Raw genomic sequence first — 16,831 nt, forward strand, 5'->3', positions numbered from 1 at the left:
CCAGTTTAATGCAAGACCAAGCGTGAAAAACAGGTCAAAGGTTTGGAGTTATTTCAGAGTGATCTACATCTCTGCCGAAAAGAAGAAGAGAAGTCATTTGCGATCCTGATCTTTCATAGCTGAACATGACCAAGTGCTACAAGCATTTTTCCTTTAGTAAAATAGAGCCACAGTAGAGTGCCTTTGGTCTTATTAATACAGCCAATCACAATACAGCTGTTGTGATTGTTCAGTGTAAGCTGCAGATGATTTTGTAAGTTTAGTAATTGGATCTACTGTCTAAGGAATAACTGCTTTGGTGCAGATGGTATTTCTCATGCAATCAAATCATTGTTTAATAATAACAGTTTATTTGCCTGAAAACACAAAGTGAAAATACATTTAAGGGATCGTCAATGTTTCATGGCAGTCCATCAATTCTCAGAGAGGCTGGCTAACTATTTTATTTCTTCACTGCAATCAATTATGTTGCAAGTATAAACACAGTGATTTGATTGACAGCAGAGCAGAGATAACATTGATCAACAGGTGAAAATGATGAGCACTGATTACCAATTTTATAGCTGTTTGGTGTTAATTACAAAGTGAAAGTTTAACCTGCTGGAAATATCTGCTGTTGAAAGGTTTTGCTGTTTGATGTTTTAGTTCAGTTTAGTTCAGTTTGGTCATTAAACTCAAATACACATGGACACATAGAGTAAATAATCATATGTCATTTGTGTCCCTCCTTCATCTTTTTCTTCAGCAGGAAGAGACAGAAAAAAAAGATTCAACAACTTTGTTTTCTGTTTCAGTGTTAATGGAGAGATTTTCAGAAATTACCTGAACAGTTTAAGGACCAAAGTCCAACCAGAATTTATATGCTATTACTTTTATATTTGAACAAAAATAAGTAAATATTTAAAGAATATATCTACAAAGTCTGCCAAATATATTCAATTTGTCTTCCTTAAAGCATGAGCTCATATCAACTACAGCATGTTTAACATTTATCTTTGTGTTTAGTCAGCTCAGTACTCTAGTACTTTAAAAGGTTAAAAGGTGTTTATCTTTCCCTAATTTAATATACCGCTTTCTGCACTGTGTTTCCTCCAAAAGGTAATTTCATAAGAAACCATTTAGCAGTGTATAAATGTGACTTTTAGGAGGTTTAGGGTTGAGTGGAAAGTTTTGAAAAATGACCTGGGATGCTCTAGTGTGGAAGGACGTCGTTAAATATTACATTTATAGTATCTGACACTTAAATCTGCAGCTACTTACACTGCAGCCTCAATTAAGATGTCTATCAGTGTATATATACACATTTGGGAGCAGTTAAGTTTTGTCTGAATGAAGAACGTCTTTGTTTCTATTTAACAAAATGTCTTCACGGTTAGATTTGATTTGTTATTTCCTTAACAAAGAGCCAATGTCCCATTATGACGCCTTAAATGCATTGGGACGCTGTTGTCTGTTGCAACCAGTATGAAAATCTTTGCTCAGGGAAGCTTTAATAGTCCAAATTACATTATATTCCCAGACCACGTCAGTCATCGGGGGGAATTCATGGGCTGAGACAAGGCAGGTTTTTATCCTCCCAGCGGTTTGTGCAAGAGCTCTAATCAGCGGTGACCAGTCCAGAAAGCTGACATCACTCCCAACATGCAGCCGACCAGCAGCCAAGTCTCACATGCCTTTCAAATGGAATGAGCATGAGGTCACTTCCCTCATAAACTCTGAGAGGAGAGGGGTGGCGGGGGGGTAAAGAGAGGGGAGCAGAGTATCACGAGGGTGAAAGAGGGTATGGTCACTGCTCATTTTGCGTCATTTAACATTTTTACAAGCCATTTAGCTACTGATGAATCTTAAGTGGTTGGTGGTTAGCCCACCAGCAATTATGCCTGTCAACTGAGTTGAGAAATGACTCACGAGAGGCGAATAGATTCTGACTGTCCCATAAGTGGCCTCAGAGAAGACTCTCAAAGGCCTCAGGGGAGAGGTTTAACATGCAAGTAAAGACATTGAAATTGATTGAGGAAGCATGAAGCTTTTTATGTTGGTGAGAAAGTTTTGTGTTCTAATTAAAGCTGAGTTTAAATCTGACAAAATGGTACAAAGACTAAGAATTTACAACCATACCAGTGGTTCTTTGAACTAAATGCATGTTGTAGTTTGTTTTTTACCACGGTCTTAGTTTAGCGTGGTAGCATGCTAACATTTGCTAATCAGCACTTAACACAAAATACAGATGAGGTCCAATAAGAATTGATCATAAAATAGAGTATTGGACATGGAACATTTGGTCAGATGAAAGCGCAAGAAGAAAAGTCAAGAGTTCAAGCAATCCATTTCATAGTTTTTGAGACATTTCACTCAAAACTATAAGGAAAAGTCACAAGATCACCTAAGTCAGTTGGATCCATCCTCCAATGAAATTCGTCCAGTATATATTTTGCATGTGAGTATTGTTTTAAGAGCTGCTCACAAGTGTAACAATATGCACATGGCAAACAAAGTATGGTTAACATTAGAGAACGGTTGTGGTTATAGTTATAAAAGGGTGAGCATTACATTGTTGATCATGCTACACAGCCAACCTCCGAACCTGCTTATTTCCACCTCACTCTACTTCCTGCATTGTCCAATATGAATGTAGTTCCTAGGCACACTCAGCTGATCTGGAGCCACAGTAGCTGCACATTAGCATGCTAACAAGCCAAAGTAAGCATAATAGCATGCCTATAGATGGGTAAGATGCTTTCTAGGCTGCAGGGGTTTATTTAAGTTTCGGCACTCGGACAAATTGGCAGCAAGTTTGCAGCGGCCTCCTTGGGTGACAGAAATTCAGATATTTTAGATTCAGAAAAGCAGCATAGCGACACCCCGCCTTTTCATTTCTCCAACACATCTTAAACTTGTCGGGGCGCTCAGTGAGGAGCTGTGAACCTGCAACAACAAAGAGCTTTAATTTAAAGATCCCCCAAAATCACATTTTTTCCCAGTGCAATCCATCATGATTTTATCAGTTGTTTAATGTACCCTCCTGGAAAGGGAAACTGTACCCAAACAAACCCACTCCTCCTCTCTGGCCCCTGTTATGCTGTCATGGGAACATCAGTTGCTGTTATGAAACCAAACAAGAGGGCAGACTCTGCCGAAAGTCGCCCCCGTTAGCATCCCTGACAGATTACTGAGCTGAATTAGCAGAATGATCTCATGGTTCCCGTCTTATCAGTTGGCCTTGGGCTGCCGCTGGAAGACACAGTGGCACTGTTATGTCATGAAGCAGCCGATTTCAAGGCAAACCATTACATAAAAACTCTTGACAGTGGAGGTGGTGAAGTAGAGATGAGGGTCTTAATCTTTTTTGGTACTTTCTGTTTATTGAGTGCGATTACTTCTTTAGGGTTCCCTGAATGGTACTCTTCTCTCTCAGCGAGTGATATCAGCAGCAAATGACAAAACTTTCCAGATTGATGACGAATGAAAGTAAAACCCAACATTACGTATGTCATTGAGGTATTGTTCCACCAAGCGCCTCCAGAACGTCTTCAGTGCTTCTCCTCATAGATTCTCCAAGTCTCTGAGCTCTATACTGGGATGAACACCAATGTTCAGACGCATATTTTCTTGTTTTGTGTTTTGATGTTGAAGGTGGAAAACACTGTCTTGCATGTTGGTTGGTTTAGAGATCTGGCAAAGGTCTTAGTCATTGTCATACTCCACAAACCATTCAAAGTACACCAATGGTCTGTCTGGAACCATCTGGATTTGGTACATTCCTCCACATGTATTCAGGTTTTTTCTTTAATTTCTATGTCATGAGAGAGAAAACTGCAAACTGAGTATCAATGCAGTAAATCTCTTTTCTATCTTTCATGGTCAAGTAGGAATGTTGTCTTGCTGGTGCAGCTGGTTTATTGTGAATAGTCCTCCAGGGAACATTAATTATCCACAGATAATATCATTTCAATCCATCTATGGTCTACTTTGATGGTGGCACTTAAGCCCATTTTTCCCTCTTTTTAAAAATGTGTTTTGGTATTTGTACCATGTCTTAAATTGGAGTATGTTATTCTTAATCATGTGAGTGCTTCGTCTTTAGGGTCCAGTGGGATCAAAGACATTGTTTTGGACTGACGACCAAAGATTTCCCCATGTTTCTCTTAATTTTTGTCAATGATTCTCAAAATCCTGGATAAATCCTGGATAGCTTTTGCTGTGTAAACCTGTAAACCTTCCCTATACTTTTATTTGGTTTTTGTTTACTTATTGGTTATATCATTAATATTATCTGATTGTATAATTGTAATTACTTTGGCCTGTGGTACTATACTAAGCCTCATTTTAAGCATTTCATTTGTACAGATTACGTGTTATTCTGCATAAATGACAAATAAAGTTGATCTTGGACTTGAAAACTCTAAAATCTGAAAAATGGACTTTTAAAAAGACCTGGGTTGGCTTTGATTCTGGAAAGTTGTCCAGATAAGTTAGTCATCCCGCTTCTGGGAACAGACCCCAGGCCATTAGTTTTTAAAATACCTTGTGATGGCCCTCAGTGGAAAGTTTGACCCGATGGTGACGTTGGACAAAATTTAGGGGGTTACCAAAGGATGGGGAGCAATTGTCTGGGGATCATCATGAGATATGAACACAGTTAAATGACCAAAAAAACAAACATCACCACCCAAAAGCATTAATTCATCACCTTCTGTTACAGCCAAACACATAATTTCTATTAACACAACATTAAATTATATGTTCTTGACCTGTTCGACATCCCAAAAGGATTAAGAACAACTGGTAGAAATCCTAGATCTGGATCATCACCAAAACCCAATCAGTGGTTCCCTGTCCACCAAATCTGGAAACGCGTTGATAAACTTTAGCTTAAGATATCCTGCTGACAGACAAGGAGCCAGAGGTGACGTCTAACACCCAGATTTTTGGGGGGAGATCAACTTCAAATGATAATATTCAGTTTCTATCTTGAAATAAAAAGAAGATCCTAAATATTCAGTTAAAATTACCCTTTTTACAGTCTTGATTTGAGTTGCCTTGATGTTAACAATGAAAAAGCCTTTCGGTAGGTTTCTAAAATAACCTGCAATGAAAACAGTGGAAAGAAAAGCTATTAATGGACAGGAAATGTCCCGGGAGATCTGGGCAGGGCAAAGCACGCTGGGTACAATAACACAGAGAAGGTCGAGCCAAAGAGCCCCTCTGTTTATTGTTTGGCTTTCACATAGATCAAATGGGGCAACTTTTCCACATTTAAAAAGGAGAGAGACCTGTCATTGAAAGATCACAGCAGAGAACTGTGCCATTGAGTTAAAAAGTGGTAACCTGCAAGAAATGTGTATATTTTATCTCTATATTTGTCTCTAAAACATTAAATATTGAAATGGAAAAGGCAGTGTCCATGCACATGCACAGTACTTTCTGCTATGATTATACAATTTTATAGATGTTAAAGTTATGCTGTATGAGTCTACAGTTGACAGTGTAGTGATGTTAAATGCTAACGCTCAGTTAGAGTCTGAAATCTTGATTTTGCTGTTATATTAAACTATAGATTGTCTGCTATATAGGGAAAAGTGAATTAGTGGAGGACAATGATTTTGCAGGTATTCATAAACTAAAAAACTGTAAAAAATTCAAACTTTAACCTGATGATGGGCCAATAGGAAAAGTCAGGGGATCACCAAAGTTGTTACTATTAATCATAATAGGGACATGAATCTCTGCACCAAATTTCATGCCAATTGCACCCAAAAGTTGAGATATTTCAGTCTAGACTAAAATGGTGGACTGACTCCTACTTTCTGCTACGATTACACAATTTTAAAGATGTGAAAGAGTTATGCTGTATGAGTCTACAGTTGACAGTGTGGTGGTGTTAAATGGTAATGCTTAATGAGTGTCTGAAATCTTGATTTTTCTGCTATTCTAAACTATTGAGTGTCTACTATATAAGGAAAAGTGAATCAACGAAGGACAGAATGATTTTGCAGGTATTCATAAACTAAAAAACTGGAAATTAAAAAAAAATAAAATTCAAAATGATGGGCCAATAGGAAAAGTCAGGGGGTTACGAAAGTTGTTACTATTAATCATAATAGGGACATGAATGTGTGCACCAAACGTCACACCAATCCATCCAATAGTTGTTCAGATAGTTCACTCAAAACCAAAGATGTCAGTCTCATGGTGGCACTAGAGTGAAACTGAGAGGATAACCAAACTTAGTGGGGTTTATCCTCTGTGGACCATAAATGTCCTCACCAAACTTCATGCCAATTCACCCAAAAGTTGAGATATTTCACTCTGGAGTAAAATGGTGGACTGACATTATCATTCTTCCACTCCTATAGCTACCCATACTTTGTGTGTTGCATCATCTCTGTGCAGCTATCAGTAAGAGCAGCTCGTCCCCCAGAGAAGAAAAAGATCTATTAAAGTAATGCCGTCTAATGTATGGCTTCCTGAAACAAGCATTTAGTGGGCTGTGAATGAAGGGAGTCATAACTCACTGATTCACTGTGTGGCTGCACAGCCGATCTATTCATGAGTCAGTCTGAACACAGACAGACACTCAACATGGTTTAGTGGGTATACGCTCCTTCCAGAAACTCAGAATCACACTTACCCTTTATATGATCCTATTACGTATTATGGACTCAATTTAACTCTCCATTATGTCATTTTCTATGATTTATTCTATCTGCTCTTTATATGACATCTGTGTCATCCTCTGTTTCTCCCTTTTTTCCGTTAAAGGTTTTTAGGAGTATTTGTCTTTTATTTGGATCGAGGGTCTAAGGAGAGAGGATGTAATGTCATACAGATTGTAAATCTCTTTAAGACAAATGTGTGATTTTGGGCCAAATCAGTAAACTTTACATGGGATCAGAATTTAAAATATATTTTTTGAACGTTTTTGTTTTAACAGGAAATGAATTTATCGGTGATTACAATGACAAAAAGGGCCGGACTAACTGTCATTTATCCACTGTTGACATTTCACTTTGATCACTACATCCACTTTTAAACCTCAGCCAAGCATTAAAAACAAGACATTTCTTTGTTTTCAGTGTTTCCACTCATGTTTTCATGCATAAATTGAAAACACAAACAAAAACAGGTGAATAGAAATCCACGTAATAAGCTCTTAATGAGTTGTCACCCAATTAAAAAGGGATCAGTTGTGGGATTTAGTGACATCTAGTGGTGAAGCTGCAGATTACAACCCCCTCACTCCTCCCATTGAAGCATGTAGGAGAATCTTCAGTGGTCGTAAATCTTATACACTGATCCTTTAAGCACAAATGTATTTAACTATATGCTTAATGCATGCACAATATAAACTGAAATGAGTCGGTGAAATTAGATTTTACCTTAGAACCTCTTTTTTTGTTATCTAAAAATCCATGTAATTTCGGTTTATATTAAGTGAAATATGGTGTATTATATATAAGTATGTATTTATTTATTAAGTACTGTTAACAAAACTTTACCTGAAGTTGAATCACAAAGTACCAAATATCTACAAATACAGTTTTCAATATCTTCATGCAATTGCAAATTTCAACTATTCATCGTCATTTAATCATGAAATAATATTTAATATACTTTGATGACTTTAATCAATTTGTCTTTAAAATGTCAAAAATATAGTTTAATGTCTGCCAGGCTTAACATCTCAACATGATGCAGTTTGAATATAGTCCAAAACCCCCAAAAGTCTTCAAGTAACAACGGTATTAAAATAAAATAAAATAAACAATTTAAAAAAAACAATAAAATCTGCACGTTTCTGAAGCTGTCGTGATGAAATTTGATATTTCTTATGTTTAAATTGTGTAATAAACTCCAAATAAACTGACAAATCACTTCTTTGTTAAATAATAAAGTAATTTTGTTTGGTATTACAATATATAATAAGCATTTACTCGCCAATATTCATTTAATTTAGTAGAATTTTGAGTTATTTGTTGTTAAATTTCCTTTTTTCTGATAATTTATAGATGATAAATACAATATTTGGTTATTACACTCTGTATACATGATCAAAAATTATGTTTTTTTCCCCCTTCCACCAGAAAACATCCAAATCTTCTTCAACGCTAACAAGTGAAGTTTTAATAGACACCTGTTCGTGATGACATCATATGTTTCCTACCTGTCGTTGAGCACTTCCAAGGTGTCGCAGCTGTTCAGTCCCAAAATGACTCCAGTTCCTCTTCGATAAGCTCACTGGCAGCTCGACATGTATCAGTTTATCTCTTTAAATATATTCTTTCCTTTAACTTTCCTCCTACACTTCTTCTTTTTCTTCTTCTCTCTTTTAACTGAGCGGTGTGAGGAAGCTTCTTTTATCTTCTTCACTTCAGTCTATAAACTCTACAATATAAGAAAAGGGAGAGAGATGAGAACAATCTGAGTATTTGAGCTTTAATAAAATAAAAATCTGCTCTTCTTCTTTTTTCCGCCACAAGATGTTCAGCTTCTCCTTCAGCCTGTTTGTTCCTGGACAGGAGTGAGAGTCTGCTCTATATATAACCTGTGCTCTCAGTCTGTGTTAGCAGCTGAACTGACTGAGGCTTTTCCAAACCCCCAACAGCTGAACTATCAGTCCGTCCAGCAGCCTGACCACTCCTCCTTCTCCTCCTCCTCCTCCTCCTCCTCCTCCTCCTCTTCCTCCTCCTCCTGCTGCTGCTGCTGCTGCCGCTGCTGCTCACAGCCAGGGGCTCGGCTCAGCTCGGCTCAGCTCAGCTCAGCTCGGCCCTGCCTGGTGAAGTTTGTGTTGGTTTAATGAGGTTGGCATTAGTTGTGTGATAGTTTTACGTCGGGTTTGGCTTTTGACTGTAGTGTCGTTTTGTGTTTCAAAACCACAAACCTTCACTTTTAGATCTACAAGAGATGCCAAAATTACATGTCACGTTAGATTTTAGAGGGGGGGAAAGATCATAACATACTTCCACAAAGACTTCATAATCCTCTAAATCTGTTATTTTAATAGCAGAATGGTTACAGATGTGTAATTTTGGATCAGAACAAGGCTGTATTTAATTATTATTTTCATTATTGATGAATCTGAATCTGAAAAATGTCAATCACTGTTTCCCAAAGACCAATGTGACATCTTCAAATGTCTTCAAATGTCCATAACCCAAAAGTATTGAGTTTACTTTAATAGAAGACCAAAGAAAACTAGAAAATATTCACATTTGAGAAGCTGGAGCTGGAACAAAACAGTGATCAGAATAGTTGATGACTAATGTAATAGTTGGCAGCTTGATTAATCGTTGCAGCTCTAAATCAAAATACACAGTGATAAGACGACTATGCTGTGATGTCACAATGTTTCTATTCATGTAAATGCAGTCCATGAGAAAATATGAGAAATGTTCCCAGAGTTAAAAGTCCTCCCGGGTCACATTGAACCGTCTGTTTTGACTGTTCCTCCCTTTCTTCGTTCTGTCTGTCCTTCCTCCCTCCCTCCTTCTCTCTTTCTTTCCTTCCTCCATCCCCCTTTCTTCCTTCCTTCTGTCCTTCCTCTGTCCCTCCCTCCCCCCTTGTCTCTTTCTTTCCTCCCCCTACCTTCCTCCCTTCCTTCTTTCCTGTCCTTCTTTCCTTCCTTCCTTCCTCCTTTCACCCTCCCTTCCTTCCTTTCTTCCCTCCTTCCTTCTTCCATCCACCCTTTCTTCGTTCCTTCTGTCCTTCCTCCGTTCCTCCCTCCCTCCTTGCCTCTTTCTTTCCTCCCCCTACCTTCCTCCCTTCCTTCTTTCATGTCCTTCCTCCCTTCCTTCTTTCCTCTGTCCTTCTTTCCTTCGTCCCTCCTTTCCTTCCTTCCACCCTTCCTTCTTTCCTTCCTCCCTCCTTGTCTCTTTCTTCCCTCCCCTTACCTTCCTCCCTTCCTTCTTTCCTCTGTCCTTCTTTCCTTCCTTCCTTCCTCCTTTCCTTCCTTCTTCCTTCTACCCTACCTTCCTTCCTTCCTTCCTTCCCTGCTCCCTCCTTTCCTTTCCTTCTCTCCTCCCTCATTTCCTTTCCTTCCTTCCTTCCTTCCTTCCTTCTACCCTCCCACCCTCCCTTTCCTTTCTCCCTTCCTGCCTTGACTCGAGGACAACAGGGTTAGGGTTAAAGTTGCTATAATCAATATTCTTCATCGTAGCAGTGTCTGAGCTGTCAGTGTGTAATGTGTTTGTGGCTCATAGTGATGAACCTACAGAGAATTATCAGCAACTCTGCAGCTTACGGAGCTTTATCGTGAGTTTCAGCTCATTGTTTAGCTGTGCAGCTGCAACTTTACTGTGTTGGTTCACTTTCAGCGCTCTCATAGCGTCATATCTACAGGGAAAAAAGCTCTAAAAAGCCACTTTACACTACCTGCTCAGCACCAGACAGCAAACAGACAGTTATCTGCAGACTAGCTGGTGAACATAGTGGAGCATTTAGCAGCTAAAGAGCCAGATATTTCCCTCAGGAGTTGGTAGAGAGAGAGTAAAAACAGCTAAAAAAGAGTAAATATTGGACAAGTGGACAAAAACACGACTCCAAATTAATGATAATGTCTCCCCATAACTGGATGTGGAAATAACCTCAACATATCACCTTAAAAGTTGATTATATGTCAGTGTTGTATCCCTCAAGCAGCTAATAAAGTCAGTTAAGGCAATTTTAAGATATTATGAGGCAATGAAATGCCATCCAGGAAGTGTATTTCTATGTTTTACAACTCGGGAACAGCTATAACTACACAGTAATCCACCAGGAATGTGCTCTTGTATGTATTTGATCACTGATAACCCAACACAGTGTCTTACAGGGTGACGTCACTTTGTGTTGCAGCAAAAAGTTGAGAGTGTGGTTCAGCTTCTCTGTGTTGCTCCGATGGTCCGACATATGGTCCCTATTCAAATGAATGAGAGGCCTGCATTTTTTCATGTAGAGCTAATGTCGGTCTGAACGAGGGCCTTATTTCATAATCATAACGTAGCGTCTTATAATTTAGATTTAAAAAGCCATAATTTTGACTTACAATCTCTCGAATGAAGTCACATGCAGTAATTCATGCTTTCATTACATCACGACTGGACTATTGCAAATGGCCTACATTTAGGCCTTCCCCAGTCTCCATTAACTCGCCTACAGATGGTCCAAAGTGCAGCTGCAAAGGATGATGACTCCTACAAAAAACGTGCAAACACATCACCAATCAGTCCGAGCCTCTCTGCCTCTCTTCATATAGGCTCCATGTTCAAGTTTTAGGATTCAATTTAAGATCTAGCACATCACTTTTAAGGCTTTTAACCCTTGTGTCGTCCTCCAGGGTCAAATTGACCCCGTCTGTTTTGACTGTTCCTTCTTTCCTCCCTTCTTCCTTCTCTCCTTTCCTTGTTTACTTCCTTCTCTCTTTCTTTCCTCCCTCCTTCCTTCTTTCCTCCCTCCTTTCCTTCTTCCCTTCCTCCTTTCCTTCCTTACCTCCTTCTCTCTTTCTTTCCTCCCTCCTTTCCCTCCTTCCCTTCCTTACCTCCTTCTCTCTTTCTTTCCTCCCTCTTTTCCCTCCTTCTTTCCTCCCTCCCTCCTTTCCTTCCTTCTTTCCTCCCTCCTTTCCTTTCTTACCTCCTTCTCTCTTTCTTTCCTCCCTCCTTTCAATCTCTCCTTCTTTCCTCCCTCCTTCCTTCCTTACCTCCTTCTCTCTTTCTTTCCTACCTTCTTTCCTTCCTCCCTTCCTTCCTTACCTCCTTCTCTCTTTCTTTCCTCCCTCCTTTCCTTCCTTCTTCCCCTCCTTCCTTCTTTCCTAACTAATTACCTTCCTTAACTCCTTCTCTCTTTCTTTCCTCCCTCCTTTCCTTCCTTCCTTCTTCCTCCCTCCCTTCCTTCCTTGACTCAAGGACAACAGGAGGGTTAATGTTATCATGTTGCCGTCTTATATAACAAACCTTATTCACTGGCACTCAGCTCCTGGGTCTCTTAAATATGACGACTAATCTCTTTTTTATGTCCCACAATTACAATTAAAAGGTGACAGAGCCTTTGCAGCTGCTGCTACACATCTGTGGAAACAGTTACCATTTTAGATATTAGATGTTTTTTCTCCATTGCTGGTTTGAACTCTGGGTTAAAGACGCAATTTTTTATTTACTGGCTGCTTTGGCACACTAACTACAGTACAACCTACTATAATTCTGTATCTGTATCTGGGTTTGTACACAGCATTTTGTTCAGTTTAAGCTGCATTTAAATGTGCTCTAAAAATAATCTTTACTTTACTTACTTATAATTTCTTTCTGCTACGTAATAATAAGGTTTCAGCCACATCTTATAGCCTTCCCTCGTGGACACAGTTTGCTCCTTTGTCCAAAAAACTGCTAGTAAATGTCTGTGTCTAATGTCTATCTATCTAAAAAATGTAAGAATAAAATTTGAAGGCATAAAACTAGTTAATTATAGTTTTTAAGGGTGGAGATATTTGAGTTTAAATGTTTTAAAAAATAAGAATATATTCTAACAAGTGCAGAAAAATGAATAATGAGATTTTCTTTTTCTTTAATAAACATGTTGAGTTTTATTATTGTCAGAAATCAGCTTGTAAATGGGTCTTTTTTCCACATTATGCAGCTCTGTAGCTCAGTTTTAGTGCAGCTCGGCAGTGTAAATGAATGGGCGTGGGTGCACACTAATTCCTCTTTATTCATTGTTTTTCATTTACCAAAAAAAAAAAGAGAGGGCCTTGGACCTGCTTTCCTAACTTGCTCAGCAGTTTTACTGAATCTGGAGCAGGCGAGCCTTTTTCAAACACAACATGATTTATTCACGGCTGTAAATACAAGAACATTTGTTCCTAATAAAAGCGAGTCGGAGTCGGGCGTTAAAAACTGGAAAACAGTGAGAATTTGAGCTCTGAGCTGTAACAAAGAGCGACTTTAGCAGACACAACACAGCTGACATTAAAGCCTCGCTGGATGGAGTGTGTCCTGTTATACATCAATCCTTAAGTGATTTACTTATCATAAAGACAGTTTTTATGAATAAACACAGTTAACAGATTCTTTTGTTTTACCCCCTCGACACTCTGAAACATGTCAGCGCTTGGAAAATAATCACATCATTTCATAAAACAAAAGTGGAGCCAAAACGACTTGCATAATTTCAAACACACGCACACACACAGATGTACAGTTGTTGGAGGTCATCATGTTCTCCACAGTTTCCTTTTCTTCCAGTAAATATTTAATCTTATCAAAGCTCCAAATATGTTCACACACACACACAGACATGGTGTTGTGTGAAGCATCGTAGGGAGAAATAAAACAGTTGTTTGGACAGCGACACGTTCACACACCCACACACAGACAGGAGGTCAGTGTGAGGCGTCCAACTTTTCTCTCCTTGTTCAATTCATCACGATTAACCCTCATTTATATTCTTACAGTACATTAAAACCTTAATGTGCAGAATTAGAAAAGTTTTGGCAATAAAAGACATTACGACATTCCACGAAAACACCTCTGCCTTTTTGTTTTTTGTCATTTATATGAATAAAAGTTGTTATTATAACTTTAAAAGACAAATTACAAGGATAAGCAATCACTACATCTTGATGCTGAAGTTCCTTAAAGTGCCGCTGATGGCCGCTAAATGCTCCATCTGACTCCCATTCAAAAAGCCTCAACTTCTCTCTAGAAATACTGAGTCATTCATGTTTTTCAACGAGTCGTTATGGTCTCAATCTCTAAATTCAGGCCCTCTAATAATTGTCCTGATGTTCATTTTGGGAGATAATGCTCCATTAATAAGATTTAAAGACTTTTTGCAGCTTTGATGTCTACTGTGTGGGTGCTGATTGACAGGTGTGATTGACAGTTGGCTCACCTGCTGCTCTCACTGATTATCATCATAATATTTCACTTTGTTTAATGTTACTTGATTACAATACCTGCCTTGTCAGCATTCTGCATTAGCCTGGGTAAACCCACGCTCCCATTCCAGTGAGATTCTACTTCGCTCAGAAAGTTAGCATGGCCACCAAGAACATGGTGTTCATTTTGGACATTTTGATGTCTGCCATGTGGGTGTTGATTGACAGTTGGCTCGCCTGCTGCCCTCCCTGGCTCTGGGACTTTCATTGAGTTGGACTATTGATGTAATATTTCACTAAGTTTAATCTAACCTACCTGTTAGCACGATTTAGCTACAGCAGTTAACATTAGCCCAAGTGTGCAGTGCTCAGTGTTCCCAGGAAGGGGATCATCCCTATGTCCCCCCGGTCCTATGTTCCCCTAGGGATGATCCCGTCTACAGTTATCCAGTTAGCTGATGAGTTAGCCGCCGAGCTAGCAGCCGAGCTAGCCGCTGAGCTAACAGCGGAGTTAGCCGCTGAGCTAGCAACCGAGTTAGCCGCGATCGGGAAACATAGGACCGGGGGAACATAGGTACGCTCCCCTCCTTATTTACTCCTGCTCTCCCTGGCTCTGGGACTCTCACTGAGTTGGACAATTGTTGTAATATTTCACTAAGTTTAATGTAACTTACCTTGTTAGCACGATTAGCCCAAGTGTGCAGTGCTTGGTGTTCCCAGTAAGCTAGCGGCTAGCGTTAGCTTGGGGTCCAGAGGTAATGGGGTTTGTTTCCAAAGCTAGAAAGGCGACACTCCTTATTTGCTCCTGCTCTCCTTGGCTCTGGGACTCTCACTGAGTTGGACTGTTGTTGTAAATAAAACTGCCTTGCCTAATATTTCACTGAGTTTAATGTAACCAACCTTGTTAGCACGATTTAGCTAAAGTAGTTAACATTAGCCCAAGTGTGCAGTGCTCGGTGTTCCCAGTAAGCTAGCGGCTAGCGTTAGCTTGGGGTCCAGAGGTAGTGGGGTTTGTTTCCAAAGCGAGAAGGGCGACACTCCTTTGCTCCTGTTCTCCATGGCTCTGGGACTCTCACTGAGTTGGACTGTTGTTGTAAATAAAACTGCCTTGCCTAATATTTCACTGAGTTTAATGTAACCAACCTTGTTAGCACGATTTAGCTAAAGTAGTTAACATTAGCCCAAGTGTGCAGTACTCGGTGTTCCCAGTAAGCTAGCGGCTAGCGTTAGCTTGGGGTCCAGAGGTAGTGGGGTTTGTTTCCAAAGCGAGAAGGGCGACACTCCTTTGCTCCTGCTCTCCTTGGCTCTGGGACTCTCACTGAGTTGGACTGTTGTTGTAAATAAAACTGCCTTGCCTAATATTTCACTGAGTTTAATGTAACCAACCTTGTTAGCACGATTTAGCTAAAGTAGTTAACATTAGCCCAAGTGTGCAGTGCTCGGTGTTCCCAGTAAGCTAGCGGCTAGCGTTAGCTTGGGGTCCAGAGGTAGTGGGGTTTGTTTCCAAAGCGAGAAAGGCGACACTCCTTTGCTCCTGTTCTCCATGGCTCTGGGACTCTCACTGAGTTGGACTATTGTTGTAATATTTGACTGAGTTTAATGTAACCTACATTGTTAGCACGATTGAGCTAAAGTAGTTAACATTAGCCCAAGTGTGCAGTGCTCGTTGTTCCCAGTAAGCTAGCGGCTAGTGTTAGCTTGGGTCCAGAGGTAGTGAGGTTTGTGTCCAAAACGAGAAAGACTACACTCCTTATTTGAAAAGGTCCTTTTGCTTTAAACTGGAAAGATGGCACCAACAATAAGCTGCAATTCTGTGCTTCAAATTCGCTCCAATGAAACCAACAGGAGTGCTTGTGGTCATTTGGATATTATTTCTCTGTTAGTAAGATTTGAAGACTTATAGTAGCTTTGATGTCTGCTGTGTGAGGGTTGATTAACAGTTGTGGCTCGAGGTCTCATTGAGTTGGACTATTATCTCAATATTTCACTAAGTTTAAAGTTAAAGCAGTTAAAAAATGGCAACAACTATAAGCTTCAACTTTAAAATGACTCCAATTAAACCAACAGGTGACGCCACTTCCTGCTCCGTCCATCTGTATATACACTCTGTGGGGTTTAAAACAAATCAAAAAGACCAAAACCAACAATGACTTAATCCACTAACAAGTGTTGTGTGTGCATCCAAGGGTAACAAAATCATCCTGCCAGCTCCTTTGAAACTCCCTAATTAGCACAATTATATCATTGTTTGCTCAACTCGTACAACAATCACAGTATAAAAAACAATACGTTGTGGTTTTACGGCGGGTTATGTGCTGGACTTTTTCCTGGCTTGGCTTGAAGAGTTCCTGTCATCGCCGTGTGGTTGAATGCAATTTTCGGGAGGAGTGGGTCGGTTTCCAGTTAGCAGCCCTCGGGCTAATTTGGAACCTGGATTGTTGTTCTCATGAGTTTTATTTGACATAAACTGCCATCACCTTTGATCATATTGTGCAACTGAAACCAAATTATTACAAGAAACGTTGCACACATCAACGCTGAGCAAGTCTGCTAAATCTCAAGGCATTTTGTTTATAGTTTGGAAACAACAGTCAGTTTTAAAAAGGTTGTAAGTCAGAGGTCACTTCCATCCATCTTTTCCTTAATAAACAGTAAGCACTCTCTAATATCACTGTGGTTTTATTATAACTGTGTGTTTTAACTCTGATCCAGGTCTAAAATAACAGATGTTTTCCCCCTTTATACTGTATATTATTAATATCATATCCAACTTCCTTCTGTTTTTGTAACTATCTGTAAATTCCTTAATTCCAGACTACTTTTAATAAAAGGGGATTTAGTTTATAACGTCTTATTTTAGGATAATTAAACCTTATTTATCTCATAAAAGATGAATACTCCTGTTAAGCTCTATATGCACACTGCAGGTTATTAGACCGACTTATTTCAGGGCAGCTGGTCTTATTGTGTCTCCGTAAGGTATTC

The 16,831-nt window shown here is 39.4% G+C and overlaps 1 protein-coding gene across 1 annotated transcript in view; it reads right to left on the reverse strand.

The window, feature by feature from the left end:
* The window catches only part of LOC128377032 (filamin-A-interacting protein 1), a 53,880-nt gene extending 45,702 nt beyond the window's left edge, over positions 1-8,178 (reverse strand). The window contains 1 exon segment of the mRNA XM_053336911.1: positions 8,165-8,178. The gene's annotated coding sequence lies outside the window, so the exon portion shown is untranslated.
* Positions 8,179-16,831: the final 8,653 nt, after the last annotated feature.

The sequence above is a fragment of the Scomber japonicus genome, chromosome 17 (assembly GCF_027409825.1).
Source record: "Scomber japonicus isolate fScoJap1 chromosome 17, fScoJap1.pri, whole genome shotgun sequence".
Lineage (NCBI taxonomy): Eukaryota > Metazoa > Chordata > Actinopteri > Scombriformes > Scombridae > Scomber > Scomber japonicus.